This window comes from Oncorhynchus keta, chromosome 31 (genome assembly GCF_023373465.1).
Source record: "Oncorhynchus keta strain PuntledgeMale-10-30-2019 chromosome 31, Oket_V2, whole genome shotgun sequence".
Taxonomy (NCBI): Eukaryota; Metazoa; Chordata; class Actinopteri; order Salmoniformes; family Salmonidae; genus Oncorhynchus; species Oncorhynchus keta.
The window spans coordinates 26,179,482-26,195,744 of NC_068451.1; positions in this window are offsets into that span (position 1 = coordinate 26,179,482).

Sequence of the window (16,263 nt, forward strand, 5' to 3'; positions counted from 1 at the left end):
AGTAAAGGCAGGACTAGAAAAAGGCCCAGGACTAGTAAAGGCAGGACTAGAAAAAGGCCCAGGACTAGTAAAGGCCCAGGACTAGTAAAGGCAGGATTAGAAAGGCAGGACTAGAAAAAGGCCCAGGACTAGTAAAGACAGGACTAGTAAAGGCCCAGGACTAATAAAGGACCAGGACTAGTAAAGACCCAGGACTAGTAAAGGCCCAGGACTAATAAAGGACCAGGACTAGTAAAGACCCAGGACTAGTAAAGGCCCAGGACTAATAAAGGCCCAGGACTAGTAAAGGACCAGGACTAGTAAAGACCCAGGACTAGTAAAGGCCCAGCACTAGTAAAGGCCCAGGACTAATACTAATAAAGGCCCAGGACTAGTAAAGGCCCAGGATGTGTAAAGGCCCAGGACTAGTAAAGGCCCAGGACTAGTAAAGACCCAGGACTAATAAAGGCCCAGGACTAATAAAGGCCCAGGACGAGTAAAGGCCCAGGACTAATAAAGGCCCAGGACTAGTAAAGGCCCAGGACTTATAAAGGCCCAGGACTAGTAAAGGCCCAGGACTAGTAAAGGCCTAGGACTAATAAAGGCCCAGGACGAGTAAAGGCCCAGTGCACTACTCTTGTGGAAAATGTTTTTCTTATTCTGAATTCTCATCGAGTGATGCAGTACCCTCAGCACCCCTACTTCTTGCAGCTGTGCTGCTACAGTCCATAGATATTTAGTGCATGATAATCATGAATGAGATGAGGTCCCTTTAGGATCATCTGGTATGTAAAACTGATTACTATCTGACAGTATGGTTTAAGCACAAATTAATTAGGGAATATTAAGTGAAACACAACATGCAGAATACAGATAGAAATACTGTAAGAGAGGGAGACACGTGATGCCGCGGAGCTGAGCAGACGTTGACAAACCGAGCTCTTCAAAGTTATTCTATTTTTACCTAAATAACAACGTTGAAACAATATTCTAACATCGGCTGATAAATTGTCAAGTATTTACCTTCCCAAAGAGCCATGGACCTCCGACCGAGAGGCAAGAAGGACGACCAAAACGTCGTTGATTCCCAAGATAACGATAACGCTACAGCTAGCAAGATTAGCATTAGCCCTCATAACTCAGACGACAGTTCCAGACTGTTGCTCTCAACAGCCTCTTGCGAGCCTGCCGACATGCTGGCTACTCTCCTCCGGGAAATTCAGGATGGTAACAAAGGTCTTTCTCTGAAAATCGATAAGAAATCGGCTGAACTCCATTCTTCCATTGACGACCTGAAATCCTCCATGAATGATCTCCTTTTGAGAACGACTGAGGCAGAGCTGCGCATTAGCACAGTTGAAGATACCATCGCTAGACATGACCAGGTCTTGACACAACTGCAAAAGGACAATGCCTACCTCAAAAACAAATTAGATCAGATGGAGAACCAGAGTAGACGTAGTAATATCCGTGTGGTGGGATTGAAAGAAGACAGCGAGGGCCGTGACCCGGTCCGTTTCTTCACTCAATGGATCCCGGAGGTCCTAGGCATAACCAACTTCACCAAGCCGCTGGAAATCGAACGCGCCCACAGAACATCAGCGCCGAAACCCCGGCCAGATGAGCCCCCACGAGCCGTCCTGATCAGGTTCCTCCGTTTCCAAGACAGAGAGAAGATACTGCAACTCGCAAGAGCCAAAGGGGACATCGCCATCGATGGGAAGAGGGTCAGCCCTTTCCCGGATATGAGCGCGGACCTCGCCAGACGCCGCAAGCAGTTCAGACCTGCCGCCAAAGCACTGAAGGAGAAGAACATCACCGGCTACCTCATCCACCCTGCGCGGATGAAAGTTCAATACAAAGGCCGAAGCCATCTCTTCAACACACCGGGAGAAGTGCACACTTTTCTCAAAGAACTGAGCAACGTCTGAGTCTGAGCCAGGACGGTCTCTCTGGGGGATAAAATGCAGTTAGTTTGTTTTCTCTTATCCGGATTGAACTGCTGGCATCTCCCGGTCACTTTAATTGATCTGTACATTTTCAACTAACCGTATCTTCCCGGTGTGAGTTCTATTACATTTACAGGAGAGTATATTTTGGTTTAGTCCATATCTACTGGGCGAAGCAATAAGTGGGTTTAGGCCCACTGCTTTCCTCCTCATTTATGTTAATCTTTCGTAAAGAGACTCAAGCAGCCCTTACCGTGGGCAGTAAATATTCAGCCATAAATATCTATTCACAACGTTTGTTTTCATTTTAGAGAGCTCGCAGGTTTTAGTTTACGCCAAGATTTAGCTAGTAAGAGCAAGATGGAAAGCGAGCAGCAACGTATCTCTACAAGTGTATTCATGTTTGATTGTTGGGACTGTTGTTCTAGTCTGACAATCGGGGTGGGTGGGATTTTTATTATTTTTTTCTTCCTTTTTCTATGTTTATTTTTTCCCTCCTAAAGAGACACACAGGTCACTTTTGTGCTCAAACCAAAGTTGAAACATTTCCTAATTATCTGCCTATGATACATTTCTATTCAGTTACATATTTGAAACCCAACCTATGCTTAATCCACTAAAATATGTCACATTCAACGTAAAAGGTCTTAACAGCCCGATTAAAAGGAAAAGAGTCTATACATACCTTAAGAAATTAAAGGCTGACATTGTGTTTTTACAAGAAACACATCTTACAGCCAGTGAACACAAGAAATTGAAGAGGGAATGGGTAAGACAAGTTTTTGCATCCTCTTTTAACTCCAAAGCAAGAGGAACTGCAATTTTGCTAAGTAGACACATCCCCTTCTGCATCAACAACACATCTCTGATCCCTCTGGCAGGTTTGTTTTGGTGCAGGGGCATATGTTTTCAGAGTCTTGGACCCTATTGAATATTTATGCTCCTAACTTCGATGACCATATGTTTATTCAGAATGTCTTCCTTCAGGTTGCTCAAGCACCACCAGGATGGCTACTGGTTGGAGGAGATTTTAATTTTTGCTTAGATACAGTTCTTGATAGGTCTTCTGATAAACCCTCACTTCTTACCAAAGCCGGCAAGCTCACCATGTCATTCATGAAAGATCTCAATTTACTAGACATCTGGAGACAGTTGCACCCACAGGATAGGGACTACTGTTTTTATTCACACCCACACAAGACACACACACGCATAGATCACTTTTTACTTTCGACACAACTGTTTCATAGAGTGTTAGATGTCGAGTATCTCCCCAGATTGCTTAGTGACCATTCTCCTCTGGTATTATCAATCTCCATTCCTACCAAGGTAAATGGAGCATATAGATGGAGACTAAATTCTACACTTCTAAAGCAACCTGAATTTTGTGCATTCATCAAAGAGCAGATCAATATTTTTACTTTGACAAACAAACCCTCTGCTCCTGACAGCTTCATTCTTTGGGACACATTGAAGGCCTATCTGAGGGGACAGATTATTTCCTATACTAAAGGGCTGAAGAAAAAACACGGTGCGGAACTGAGTGCTCTTGAATCTGAAATCTCAGAGCTAGAGAGAACCTACCAAAGAGGCCCGACTAAAGATCTATACAGGCTTTTGGTAAATAAAAAACTTAAATATAATATTCTGAACACATATCAAGCTGAGAGGGCCATCACTAAATCAAAACAGCGTTATTATGAGCTTGGAGAGAAAGCTCACAAAGTATTGGCATGGCAACTGAAAGCAGAGGAAAGTAAGAGGACAATTAATGCCATAGAAACTCTCACTAAAGAGATATCTTTCGACCCTACTGAAATTAATAATACTTTTAAGAAATACTATGAAGACCTCTACACTTCCCAATCAAGCGATGATCTATCAGAGATAGACTCCTTTCTCTCCTCTCTCAACCTCCCATGCCTGTCAGGGGAAGACAGCGAGCGCCTGAGTGAACACTTCTCAGTCCCTGAATTGTTGGAGGCCATTAAATCCTTACCTTCTAATAAATCTCCTGGGGAGGATGGCTTCCCTCCAGAGTTCTATAAAGAATTTAGGGAGCTGTTGGTCCCCTACCTTATGGAAGTACTTAAAAAAGCCAGAGAAGACAACTGCTTTCCAGAGTCCTTCTCTCAAGCAGTGATTACTGTAATCCACAAGAAAGGGAAAAACCCGCTAAAGTGCGCCTCCTATAGACCAATCTCTCTCGTTAACACAGATTGTAAACTGGTCACCAAGATGCTATCTAAGAGACTGGAGTCATGTCTTCCCCTGTTGGTCAACCCAGATCAGATTGGCTTCATAATTAATAGATTGTCCTCCAATAATCTCAGAAGGTTCTTTGATATAATTCACCTTGCTAACAAAAACAAAATACCTGGTGTCGCAGTCTCCCTCGACACTGAAAAGGCATTTGATAGGGTTGAATGGCCATACCTCTTTCGCATCTTGGAAAAGTTCGGTTTAGGTACCATGTTTGTAAATTTGATAAAATCACTCTACAAATCTCCTAAAGCTAGGATTGCTACCAATGGGATTACTTCCTCCTCTTTCTCTCTTTATAGGGGGAACAGACAAGGTTTCCCAATTAGCCCCCACCTCTTTGCCCTCGCCATCGAACCGTTGGCTGAGGCTATTAGAACGTGCCCTGACATACATGGCTTTGAGGTGGGCCCCCATACCCATAAATTATCACTCTTTGCGGACGACCTTATCTTATTCCTAACAAACCCAGAACACTCCCTCTCTCACTTGCAGATCCTACTACAGTGTTATAGTTATTTCTCTGGATATAAGGTCAATCTTGATAAAAGCGAAATCTTACCGTTGTCTGTCTTTGACCATCATACCATCAAGCACAAGTTTCCTTTTAGATGGTCACCTATGGGCTTCACATATTTGGGCACAATGGTGGATGGTAATCTGAACAACCTCTATAAACTCAATCTGGCCAGTTTGTTGGAAAAGGTGTAGGCTGACCTTTGTAAATGGATGGACTTACCTCTCACTCTACTGGGTAGAATCAATGTAATTAAAATGAATGTCCTGCCCAGGTTTCTATATCTGTTTCAATCTCTCCCTATCCCTGTTCCCGCAGCATTTTTTTCCTCTCTCGACAAGCTGACCAGACGGTTTATCTGGCACGGCAAAACCCCTAGGGTTGGCCTGGATAAACTGACCCTTGATTACAGTCAAGGGGGCTTAAACCTCCCCAATTTTAGAATGTACTACTGGGCTGCACAGTCTAGGTTTCTGGCTCAGAGGTTTGACAATGGTCCATCTCCCTCATGGTTGAACATTGAAAAGCTTGAGGTAAATGATGATACTGGGGCAGATTTGTTTTACAAATGGGACAGAAAATCTATAAAAACCATCACAGACAACACTTTAATCATACATTCTGTCCTGGCATGGTGAAAACTGCATGAGCTGTTCGGACGAGGGGGATTCCTTTCCCCTAAAACCCCTTTATGGAACAATAGATTGATCCCTATGTTTTTCCAGAATAGTAACTTTAGACCATGGTCTGATAAGGGGATCACTCTTCTGGAACATTGTTACGAGGAGGGAGTTCTTATGTCTTTTGATCAGCTGAAACAGAAATAACACTTGCCTAACAGGGACTTCTTTAGCTACCTACAACTACGAAACTTTATTAGGGTGACTCTCAAGGGACAATGGAACCTACCTAAGATGTCACCTATTGAACAACTCTGCCACGCAGACCAACCACTGTTCAAGACCATTTCCCGTGTATACGATGCTCTTATGTCAGGACTAACACTGCCTGGGCTAGATAAACCCCGACTTAGATGGGAGAAAGATATGTCTATTGATCTTGATCAGGATCTATGGAGTGACCTATGCAGGGATGGGGTTACATCCACATTGAACTCCAGATACAGACTGATCCAGTTTAATTTCCTCCATCAGCTCTATATCACCCCATCTAGACTGCACAGGTTCAACCCAGATATCTCCTCCCTATGTTTTAGATGTGGCTCAGATGAAGGAACATTCCTCCATTCCACTTGGCAGTGTTCAAAACTACACGGTTTCTGGCAGGGGGTATGCGATACCATATCCTCAAATCACGGGGTTGCATTCCCTTTAGACCCGGAGGTCTGTCTACTGGGTAACTTTACTAACACCAATCTTAGGCAAAGCCATACTATAAAGCTAACAGAAATATTGCTAGCGATTGCCAAGAAATGTATTGCCTTGAAATGGAAATTGGATTCCTCCCTGCCAGTTGCAATGTGGCTTTCGGAAGTTAATAGTTGTATCCCTTTGGAGAGAATCACTTACCGCTTGAGGAATAAGTTAAAGACATTTTACAGAATTTGGCAACCTTTTATTGACTATATGGAGAATCTCCCCCCACATCTCATTGATTGAATCTATATATAATCCTCACATAATGTTTCACACGTAATGTATATTATGTAGCCTACGGCAGGTGATCCAATGTCTCGTTATTTTTACATTTAACATTTTTTACATTTTAAATTTTAAATTATTGTATGTTTGTTTATATAACTATAATTATAATTTATTTTTGTTACGTTCGTCTGTTACTGTCATTTTGTCCTATCGTTGTCTAATATCTTTTCACTTTTGTTTTGAATGTTCTTCATTGGAAAATGCAAAAATAAAATATTTAAAAATATATATATATTGTAAGAATGTACAACGTGGACTAACCATCTATTATACAAAAGGGTGGCATCGTATATTATTCTATGCATTACATTTCTTTCTGCAACATTCTGAAAGATGCTCTTAAAAGAGCATACCCCCTAGAGTAGACATCAAGCTTGTTCTAGAGGGCTGACTTGAGATGGGCATTTCATGGTTTCATCTGCAAAACACCTCAACTCCCAAACAACTGGGCATGACCTGATTAAGACATCTGAGCAGTGCCTATCTCAGAAGAACCTTCATCAACATGCGGATTGACATGTTAGTCTTCCGGTTCAGGACCAGTCTTGGTTGCCATGGCATCCTTCTACTACATAAACATGCCGGCAATGAGTATGTACATCTGAAATGGCACTCTATTCCCACTACCAATGGCCAGGACTAGCAGTGCACTATGCAGGGAATGTGTTATTTAAAGACACACACACACCCTTTCTTTATGTTATACTTTTGTTCCATGATATAAACAGGGAAATATATATATTTTTAAGTGTCTCACAATAAAAAGGGTTGGCAGAATTCCAAATCTTAATCATCAGATTTCCTCATTAACATTGTCCCTAAATCAACAATAGACTGGACTGGTTCAAATCAAATAAACCCAGTCTTGCAGGAGCTGTAAGTAGACTGGATTCCTGTAGGACTCCTTTAGAATTCCGGAACCCCAGGCTCAGTGAAGTAGAGGAGCTCTAGCTTTTGGTATGGAGTGACTGAAGGGACAAAGTGCATACAGTTACACCCAGGCAGAGAGAGATGAGACATACAGGTCATACACAGCTAAACCTAAATAATACTACATTGCCTTTCATTGTAGAACTTTAGTACCAAATATTAATTGAGTGTATGTAAACTTCTGACCCACTGGGGGATTAAGAATGACACAATATGCAAGAGTTTTGTCGTGGACTTTTTCCTGTATTTACCAAATCATGAGAGCAAACCACACACAAGTCAGAGTTATCATAAAGTCCATCTTTAATTATATGAGCTCCATCACAACCCTCTGACTCTCAGATCAATTCAGTGTCGACAAATTAATTCTCTGAGAGTCCCTTACACATTGCAACTGAGATCCTTTATAGCAAAGACACACATAGCCAGACAGCATTGGGCATAATGTATTGTTCAGCTTTGTCTCCTAAACTATGTTATTTTCTCAAACTCAGAACCATAAAACAAATCCTCATATCAACAGGCATATATCACATCCACCCTATCTTGACAAGATCACAGAGACACATTGACTGGCACACAGACATTGTGGAGCCAAGAGATCCACGCTTGACCTCTCCCCTCTCTCCGGCCCAAGTAACTTAGTCCTGACAGAGAACAGATAACTGCAACCCGGCCACAGTATTATACAAAAATAAACATTCTGATGAGAAGTAACTTACAAACATATGATGAATATAAAACATCTTACCTATGTTACCAACCAATTCTGATTATTCCCCAACAGTTTACTACGGCAAAGAGGAGGGATGTGGTTAATTGAGTCAACATGGAACCATAAATGGCAGCATCATGATTTATGAGCCTCTGAGGCTGCTATTGAATCTGATCAGATGGCAGGAATGGAGCTCACCCACTCATATCATATGTATGTATCAGCCTATAAGGCACTTGGACTGCTAATATGCCTCCATTACTCCATTACTCATGAAACAGACAAGAAAGCAGCATCCTGAATTATCAGCCTCTGAAGCTGCTATTAAATCTTATCAAGCTCTGAGGCTGAAAGATAATCTGATCAGCCTGTCAGGAATGGATCTCTGTACATTTTTATTTTATCCACAAAACATGAAGTGTCCTGCAGTTCCGGATTTTCACACAAAATGCTGCTAGTTTTGTCCCAATGCAATGTGTAGATTTCGTGTGTAGACTGTCTTGCTTGTGTAATATATATATACAGTTGAAGTCAGAAGTTTACATACATTGAGGTTGGAGTCATTAAAACTTGTTTTTCAACTACTTCACAAATTTCTTGTTAAATTCTTGTTCTTGTTAACAAACCACCTGTGGATGTATTTCAAGGCCTACCTTCAAACTCAGTGACATCATGGGAAAATCAAAAGAAATCAGCCAAGACCTCAAAAAAATGTGTAAACCTCCACAAGTCTGGTTCATCCTTGGGAGCAATTTCCAAACGCCTGAAGGTACCACGTCCATCTGTACAAACAATAGTACGCAAGTATAAACACCATGGGACCACGCACTCATCATACTGCTCAGGAAGGCGATGCGTTCTGTCTCTTAGAGATGAACGTACTTGGGTGCGAAAAGTGAAAATCAATCCCAGAACAACAGCAAAGGACTTTGTGAAGATGCTAGAAGAAACAGGTACAAAAGTATCAATATCCACAGTAAAACGAGTCCTATATCGACATAACCTGAAAGGCCGCTCAGTAAGGAAGAAGCCACTGCTCCAAAACCTCCATAAAAAAGCCAGGCTACGGTTTGCAACTGCACATGGGGACAAAGATCGTACTTTTGGAGAAATGTCCTCTGGTCTGATGAAACAAAAATAGAACTGTTTGGCGATAATGACCATCGTTATGTTTGGAGGAAAAAGGGGGAGTCTTGCAAGCCGAAGATGGCATCATGAAGGAGGAAAATTATGTGATATATTGAAGTAACATCTCAAGACATCAGTCAGGAAGTTAAAGCTTGGTCGCAAATGGGTCTTCCAAATGGACAATGACCCCAAGCATACTTCCAAAGTTGTGGCAAAATGGCTTTAAGGACAACAAAGTCAAGGTATTGGAGTGGCCATCACAAAGCCCTGACTTCAATCCTATAGAACATTTGTGGGCAGAACTGAAAAAGGCTGTGCAAGCAAGGAGGCCTACAAACCTGACTCAGTTACTGTATACCAGCTCTGTCAGGAGGAATGGGCCAAAATTCACCTAACCTATTGTGGGAAGCTTGTGGAAGGCTACCCAAAACGTTTTACCCAAGTTAAACAATTTAAAGGCAATTCTACCAAATACTAACTGAGTGTATGTAACTGAGTGTATTCTGACCCACTCGGAATGTAATGAAAAAAATAAAATCTGAAATAAATCATTCTCTCTACTATTATGCATGCCTAGTGAATCGATTGTATCAATAGCATTCTTCCAGTTAGAACACCCAGATTTGGTGAAGGCCTTGTCTGCATTAACATTGGACCCAACACAGAACTTTCGACATGGGAGAATTTGTTTTGCATCTGCAGTAACCAAATATTCCAGACACTCTCTTCCTATGAACCAGTTGCTATTAAACAAATGTTTTTGGACAGAAAACCTACAGCTAGGGTAGGATTCTAGGCTAACCGGGGCTGGCTCCTCTGTTCCAAGATCGTCAGGAACAGTCGGAGGTGGAATGGGCTGCGGAGCCATTATCCTGGCAGAGCTTGTGAAAGAGGGGGAAGGCTCTGCACGCGGAGCTAGCTGGAGCTCGGCAGCATCATCACTAATGGGCTTGGCGGCGGCCTCGGTGGTTTGATGCTGCTGCTGCTCATTGCTCTCCTTCGGCTTTGTTTGGATACTTTGGCGGAGCCAATGTTTGATGTCCATCGTGGCAGTGGGAGATTATCTGGTTCAAGTTAGCTAAATAGGCTAAGGCTAATAACACTAACACCTTTTACAGATAGCTAAGAAGCTAACTAAACTATGTATTGGTGTAAGGCATGAGGCAGAGTTGAGTGAAGCAGCTTCAATGGTAAACTTGTCCCCACCCTTATAAAATAAAATATTACAGGAGGAGGCGCATCACGTTATTCACTTAGCCTACCACAGATGAGAAGTGTTTTTTCCGGTATGGTCTTGGCGGCATACAGCCTGGGAGACAAAGCTGCCGGTTAGGCGCTGTTCAGGCCTTAAATGCCAGACGAGCCATCAGCTCTGAGTCGATGTGTTTAGTGAATACTGTAATGTGTGGACCAGTGGCCCAACAATATTTTTGGTTTTTGCGCTTGACTGGGGGACGGAGATTGACAACAAACAGCCTCGGTGAATGGAAGCTCTGTGCTGCCCACCCCAAGCCCGAGAACAAAAGCACGGTCATGCAGAAATCATGAGACCAGCACAGTGGGTGGTAAAACAACAGTAAGAATGGCCTGCTCATTTTAATCTCGATCAACACTTTCTAATCTTCATTACCCACAAATTCCTTGTCTGGAACCTGACAAACTCTCCTGCCTAGACTACTGCATAATAATTAGTCTACTAAATATTTCTGTTCATACAAATTCTGCTTTCATGTAGCATATTACTTTTTTATCCCTCACAATTGTATTTATTTATTATGCTTAGCCAACACACTACCTCTCTAAATTCAGAACTCCTCCTGCAGAACAAAGAGGGAGAAGAACAGAGAGAAAGAGAGAAAACTGGCGTGGTAGTGACAGGTGTGCTGACCTGGAAGATGGATGGATGTCTGTTGGTACAGAACAGAGGCAGGCTGCGTACAGAGAGGGCCTGACCAGGGCTTGTTGGAGCTGGCCGGTGGTGCATTGTGGAAGAGGGTAGGGTGAGGGTATGAAGTGAAGAATGTTCTTAATTAGAACAAACGAGGCCTGGACCCTGCCAGAGAGTGGAGGAACACAGTGAACGAAAGGACTAGACTCTGTTCTCTCTGCTAGTAATGGATCTGTCAACAGCTACATTGTTTGTGTGTGTGTGTCTGTGTCACTTCTGAAGAACTTAATGCAGGGTGCTGCCATTTCATTTTGTATATTTTTCCCTTTATTTAACTAGGCAAGTCAGTTAAGAACAAATTCTTATTTTCAATGACGGCCTAGGAACAGTGGATTAACTGCCTGTTCAGGGGCAGAACGACAGATCTGTACCTTGTCAGCTCGGGGGTTTGAACTTGCAACCTTCCGGTTACTAGTCCAACGCTCTAACCACTAGGCTACCCTGCCCAGTGGTTGGAGTCATTTAGCAGATGCTTAGCCAGAATGACTCACGGTCAGTGCATTCAAACATATTTAGTAGGGTAAACCAACCACATATCACAATCATTGAGAGTAGACTCTTCTTAAAATTAGCAGTTATCAGCAGAATCTGTGCCAGGAAGAAAAGAGAAGTTCAGGTACGAGTGCAAGAAATATAAGGTTGGTGAAGAATTCTGTTTTCAGTTGTTTTTAAAACTTGGGGAGGGATACTGCTGTTCGGTCTTTCTCTGTCTGCAACTGTGAGTCTTGAGTCAACTTCCTTGTCTGAAACAGGAAACTGTGAAATGAGAACAGGAACCAGTCACCAAGTGCAGCAGACAGATTATCAGAAGTGTGATCATGCAGTGAGAGCCGACCACTGACTTCCATTTGCATCCTCCATTCTGCACGAAACCCTAGAGGTCATGCCTATTAAACCCTGCCCGTTCTCATAGAGGTCATGCCTATGAAACCCTGCCTGTTCTCATAGAGGTCATACCTATGAAACCCTGCCCGTTCTCATAGAGGTCATGCCTATGAAACCCTGCCCGTTCTCATAGAGGTCATACCTATGAAACCCTGCCCGTTCTCATAGATGCCATGCCTATGAAACCCTGCCCGTTCTCCAAGATGTCATGCCTATGTAAGAATATTTTAAGATAATACACAACGCAGAGGACAAGAAGACTAAAGGTTTTCAGTTCAACATGTTTATAATCTGTGTAGTACTATCAGTCCTGGACTCATAGCTACGTGTGCCACGTTTTCATTGGTCTGAATCGTCTGTACATTGAGTTTAATATAGGACACTTGTTATTTTGCCATAGGCCCAATTTTACTGCAAGGAATTATAATTGGTCAACCATTGGCTAGGGCTGTGGGTTATAAATTACACCCTGCGCTTTGTTCTGTGGAGAGAATCACACAGGTATCACTGAGGACAGGGGACAAGGGAGAATCACTGAGGACAGGGGAGAATGAACATCTACCTCCCCACATGATTTCTTCTCTTTTAATAAACCTATTTTCCTCCCCCCTGATTTGCTTTGGGGCCTGTATTATTGAAGAGTAACTAACATCAACTGCTAACACCTATGAAACCCTGCCTGTTCTCTTCCAAGACATTATTGCCTATGAAACCCTGCCTGTTCTCCTCCAAGACATTATTGCCTATGAAACCCTGCCTGTTCTCCTCCAAGACATTATTGCCTATGAAACATCTATAAAATGAGAAGGATGTAGAGGAGGTACCTTCACTACTGAGAAGGAAAATCTTTCAACACTTTCAACTATCCACAAAAAAAAATTGAATGACATGCATTGCTTAAGTCTAGTTTGGAATGTGTTTGCTTTCGGTCCAAAAACAAGTAAATCCTGACAAAAGGAATTTGATCATTTGACAGGGACCCACAAGTTTGATTACATGGGATTGACAGACATGACTTTTGCTTAGTCTATCACTGTCTCCCTCCTCTGTCACATCCTGTCTGTGGTCTCAGAGCTGTTGCCAGGGAAACCAATCGGCCAACATCTCCACTGGTCATGTGGTCTCTCTAAGCCAATAACATTGCATTGTCAAGGAGCTGTGAAAGCCTGCTGTAGTCAACAGAAGGAGGGGGAGAGAGGGTTGTGTGTGGTGTGTTACGTGCACTCACACACTCCATCTCCACCCTACTGATGTGGTCATGATATAAGGCACAAATTATTTGTCATTTTTTAAAATCAGCAGACATTCTCACTGATCAGAAAGCTCTCCAAGACTACCAGTATGCAGAAACTGGTTACGTTAGTAGAAATGCATTGAATTGATCCAACACTGCCACCCTGTGTTACAAAGTGGACATTGCATTGAACAGATTTCCAGTTATGACAACTGCCATCATATGGAGATTAGCTTCTATGGAACACTTACAAGATGCAGAATCAATGTCAGTCTATGCTGTGACTGAGCCCAGTCATAAAATGTATAAGATTGATTGGAATTTCTCAGTCAAATGTGCATTCCTAATGACCAACAACTATAGACCGACTATCACAGAAACATCATTGTAACTCAAACATGTCAAGCTGAACTAAATGTTATATCAAAGTAAAAAGTACCCTGTCAAAATAGCAAGAATGAATGTTGAAAATACAACACAATGTCTCTCATTGCGCAAAGTAGATGAGATTGACCACATCACTCTTGTAAGAAACATACTGTTGAAAATTCCAAATAGTTTGTATAATTCACTTACATACAGCTGACACAGTACTTAAGCCACCAGACATAACACCAGGGGTTACTTCACAGTCCCCAAATCTGGAATGCACTCAGGGTAATGCACAGTATCTTATCGAGCGATGGTTGCATGGAACTCACAACTCGGGTCACTCAGGCAAGCGGCAAAAATAGTTTTTAAAAAACAAAGTGAGGCAACACCTCACAGCCTCTGACCCTGTATGACAGGGATCATCAACTAGATTCAGCCACGGGCCTAATTACAAATAATTTGTAGACTGCAAATTGACCACAAGAAGTCCAAACAGACATAACACTGGACTAAAACATAAAAATGGCAAACCTTGCTTACATTCCTATATGATAAAATATATATCTCTATTATGTGTGGGAATACTTTGGATTACCAAAATTAAAATCAGTTTGAGCTGATGTGCTACTGTTTTTTTTTTTTTTTTTACAGTCTTTTATGTCCAACAATAAAAAATTACTTGGGGGTCCAAGTTTTTTTTTTTCACCTTTATTTAACCAGGTAGGCTAGTTGAGAACAAGTTCTCATTTACAACTGCGACCTGGCCAAGATAAAGCAAAGCAGTGTGAACAGACAACACAGTTACACATGGACTAAACAATTAACAAGTCAATAACACAGTAGAAAAAAAAGAGTCTATATACATTGTGTAAAAAAAATGAGGAGGTAGGCAGATAATTACAATTTTGCAGATTAACACTGGAGTGATAAATGATCAGATGGTCATGTACAGGTATAGATATTGGTGTGCAAAAGAGCAGAAAAGTAAATAAATATAAACAGTTTGGGGATGCGGTAGGTAAAATTGGGTGGGCTATTTACCGATAGACTATGTACAGCTGCAGCGATCGGTTAGCTGCTCAGATAGCAGATGTTTGAAGTTGGTGCGGGAGATAAAAGTCTCCAACTTCAGCGGTTTTTGCAATTCGTTCCAGTCACAGGCAGCAGAGAACTGGAACGAAAGGCGGCCAAATGAGGTGTGGGCTTTAGGGATGATCAGTGAGATGCACCTGCTGGAGCGCGTGCTACGGGTGGGTGTTGCCATCGTGACCAGTGAACTGAGATAAGGCGGAGCTTTACCTAGCATGGACTTGTAGATGACCTGGAGCCAGTGGGTCTGGCGACGAATATGTAGCAAGGGCCAGCCGACTAGAGCATACAGGTCGCAGTGGTGGGTGGTATAAGGTGCTTTAGTAACAAAACGGATGGCACTGTGATAAACTGCATCCAGTTTGCTGAGTAGAGTATTGGAAGCTAGTTTGAAGATGACATCGCCAAAGTCGAGTTTACATAGACTTAGGTTGAAGTCATTAAAAATAGTTTTTCCATCACTCCACAAATTTCTTGTTAACAAACTATAGTTTTGGCAAGTCGGTTAGGACATCTACTTTGTGCATGACACAAGACATTTTTCCAACAATTGTTTACAGACAGATTATTTCACTTATAATTGACTGTATCACAATTCCAGTGAGTCAGAAGTTTACATACACTGAGTTGACTGTGCCTTTAAACAGCTTTGAAAATTCCCCAAAAATATGTCATGGCTTTAGAAGCTTCTGATAGGCTAATTGACATAATTGGAGTCCATTGGAGGTGTACCTGTGGATGTATTTCAAGGCCGACCTTCAAACTCAGTGCCTCCTTGCTTGACATCATGGGAAAATCAAAAGAAATCAGCCAAGACCTCAGAAAAAAATGGTAGACCTCCACAAGTCTGGTTCATCCTTGGGAGCAATTTCCAAATACCTGAAGGTACCATGTTCATCTGTACAAACAATAGTACGCAAGCATAATCACCATGGGACCACGCAGCTGTCATAAGATGCTGGAGGAAACAGGTACAAAAGTATCTATATCCACAGTAAAACAAGTCCAATATCAACATAACCTGAAAGGCCGCTCAGCAAGGAAGAAGCCACTGCTCCAAAACCGCCATAAAAAAGCCAGACTATGGTTTGCAACTGCACATGGGGACAAAGAAATATCCTCTGGTCTGATGAAACAAAAAATAGAACTGTTTGGCCATAATGACCATCGATATGTTTGGAGGAAAAAGGGGGAGGTTTGCAAGCCAAAGAACACCTTCCCAACCGTGAAGCACGGGATGGCAGCATCATGTAGTGGGGGTGCTTTGCTGCAGGAGGGACTGGTGCACTTCACAAAATAGATGGCATCATGAGGCAGGAAAATTATTTTGATATATTGAAGCAACATCTCAAGACATCAGTCAGGAAATTAAAGCTTGGTCGCAAATGGGTCTTCCAAATGGACAATGACCCCAAGCATACTTCCAAAGTTGTGGCAAAATGGCTTAAGGACAACAAAGTCAAGGTATTGGAGTGGCCATCACAAAGCCCTGACCTCAATCCTATAGAAAATGTGTGGGCAGAACTGAAAAGGCATGTGCGAGCAAGGAGTCGTAAAAACCTACTAACTACTAATTGAGTATGTAAACTTC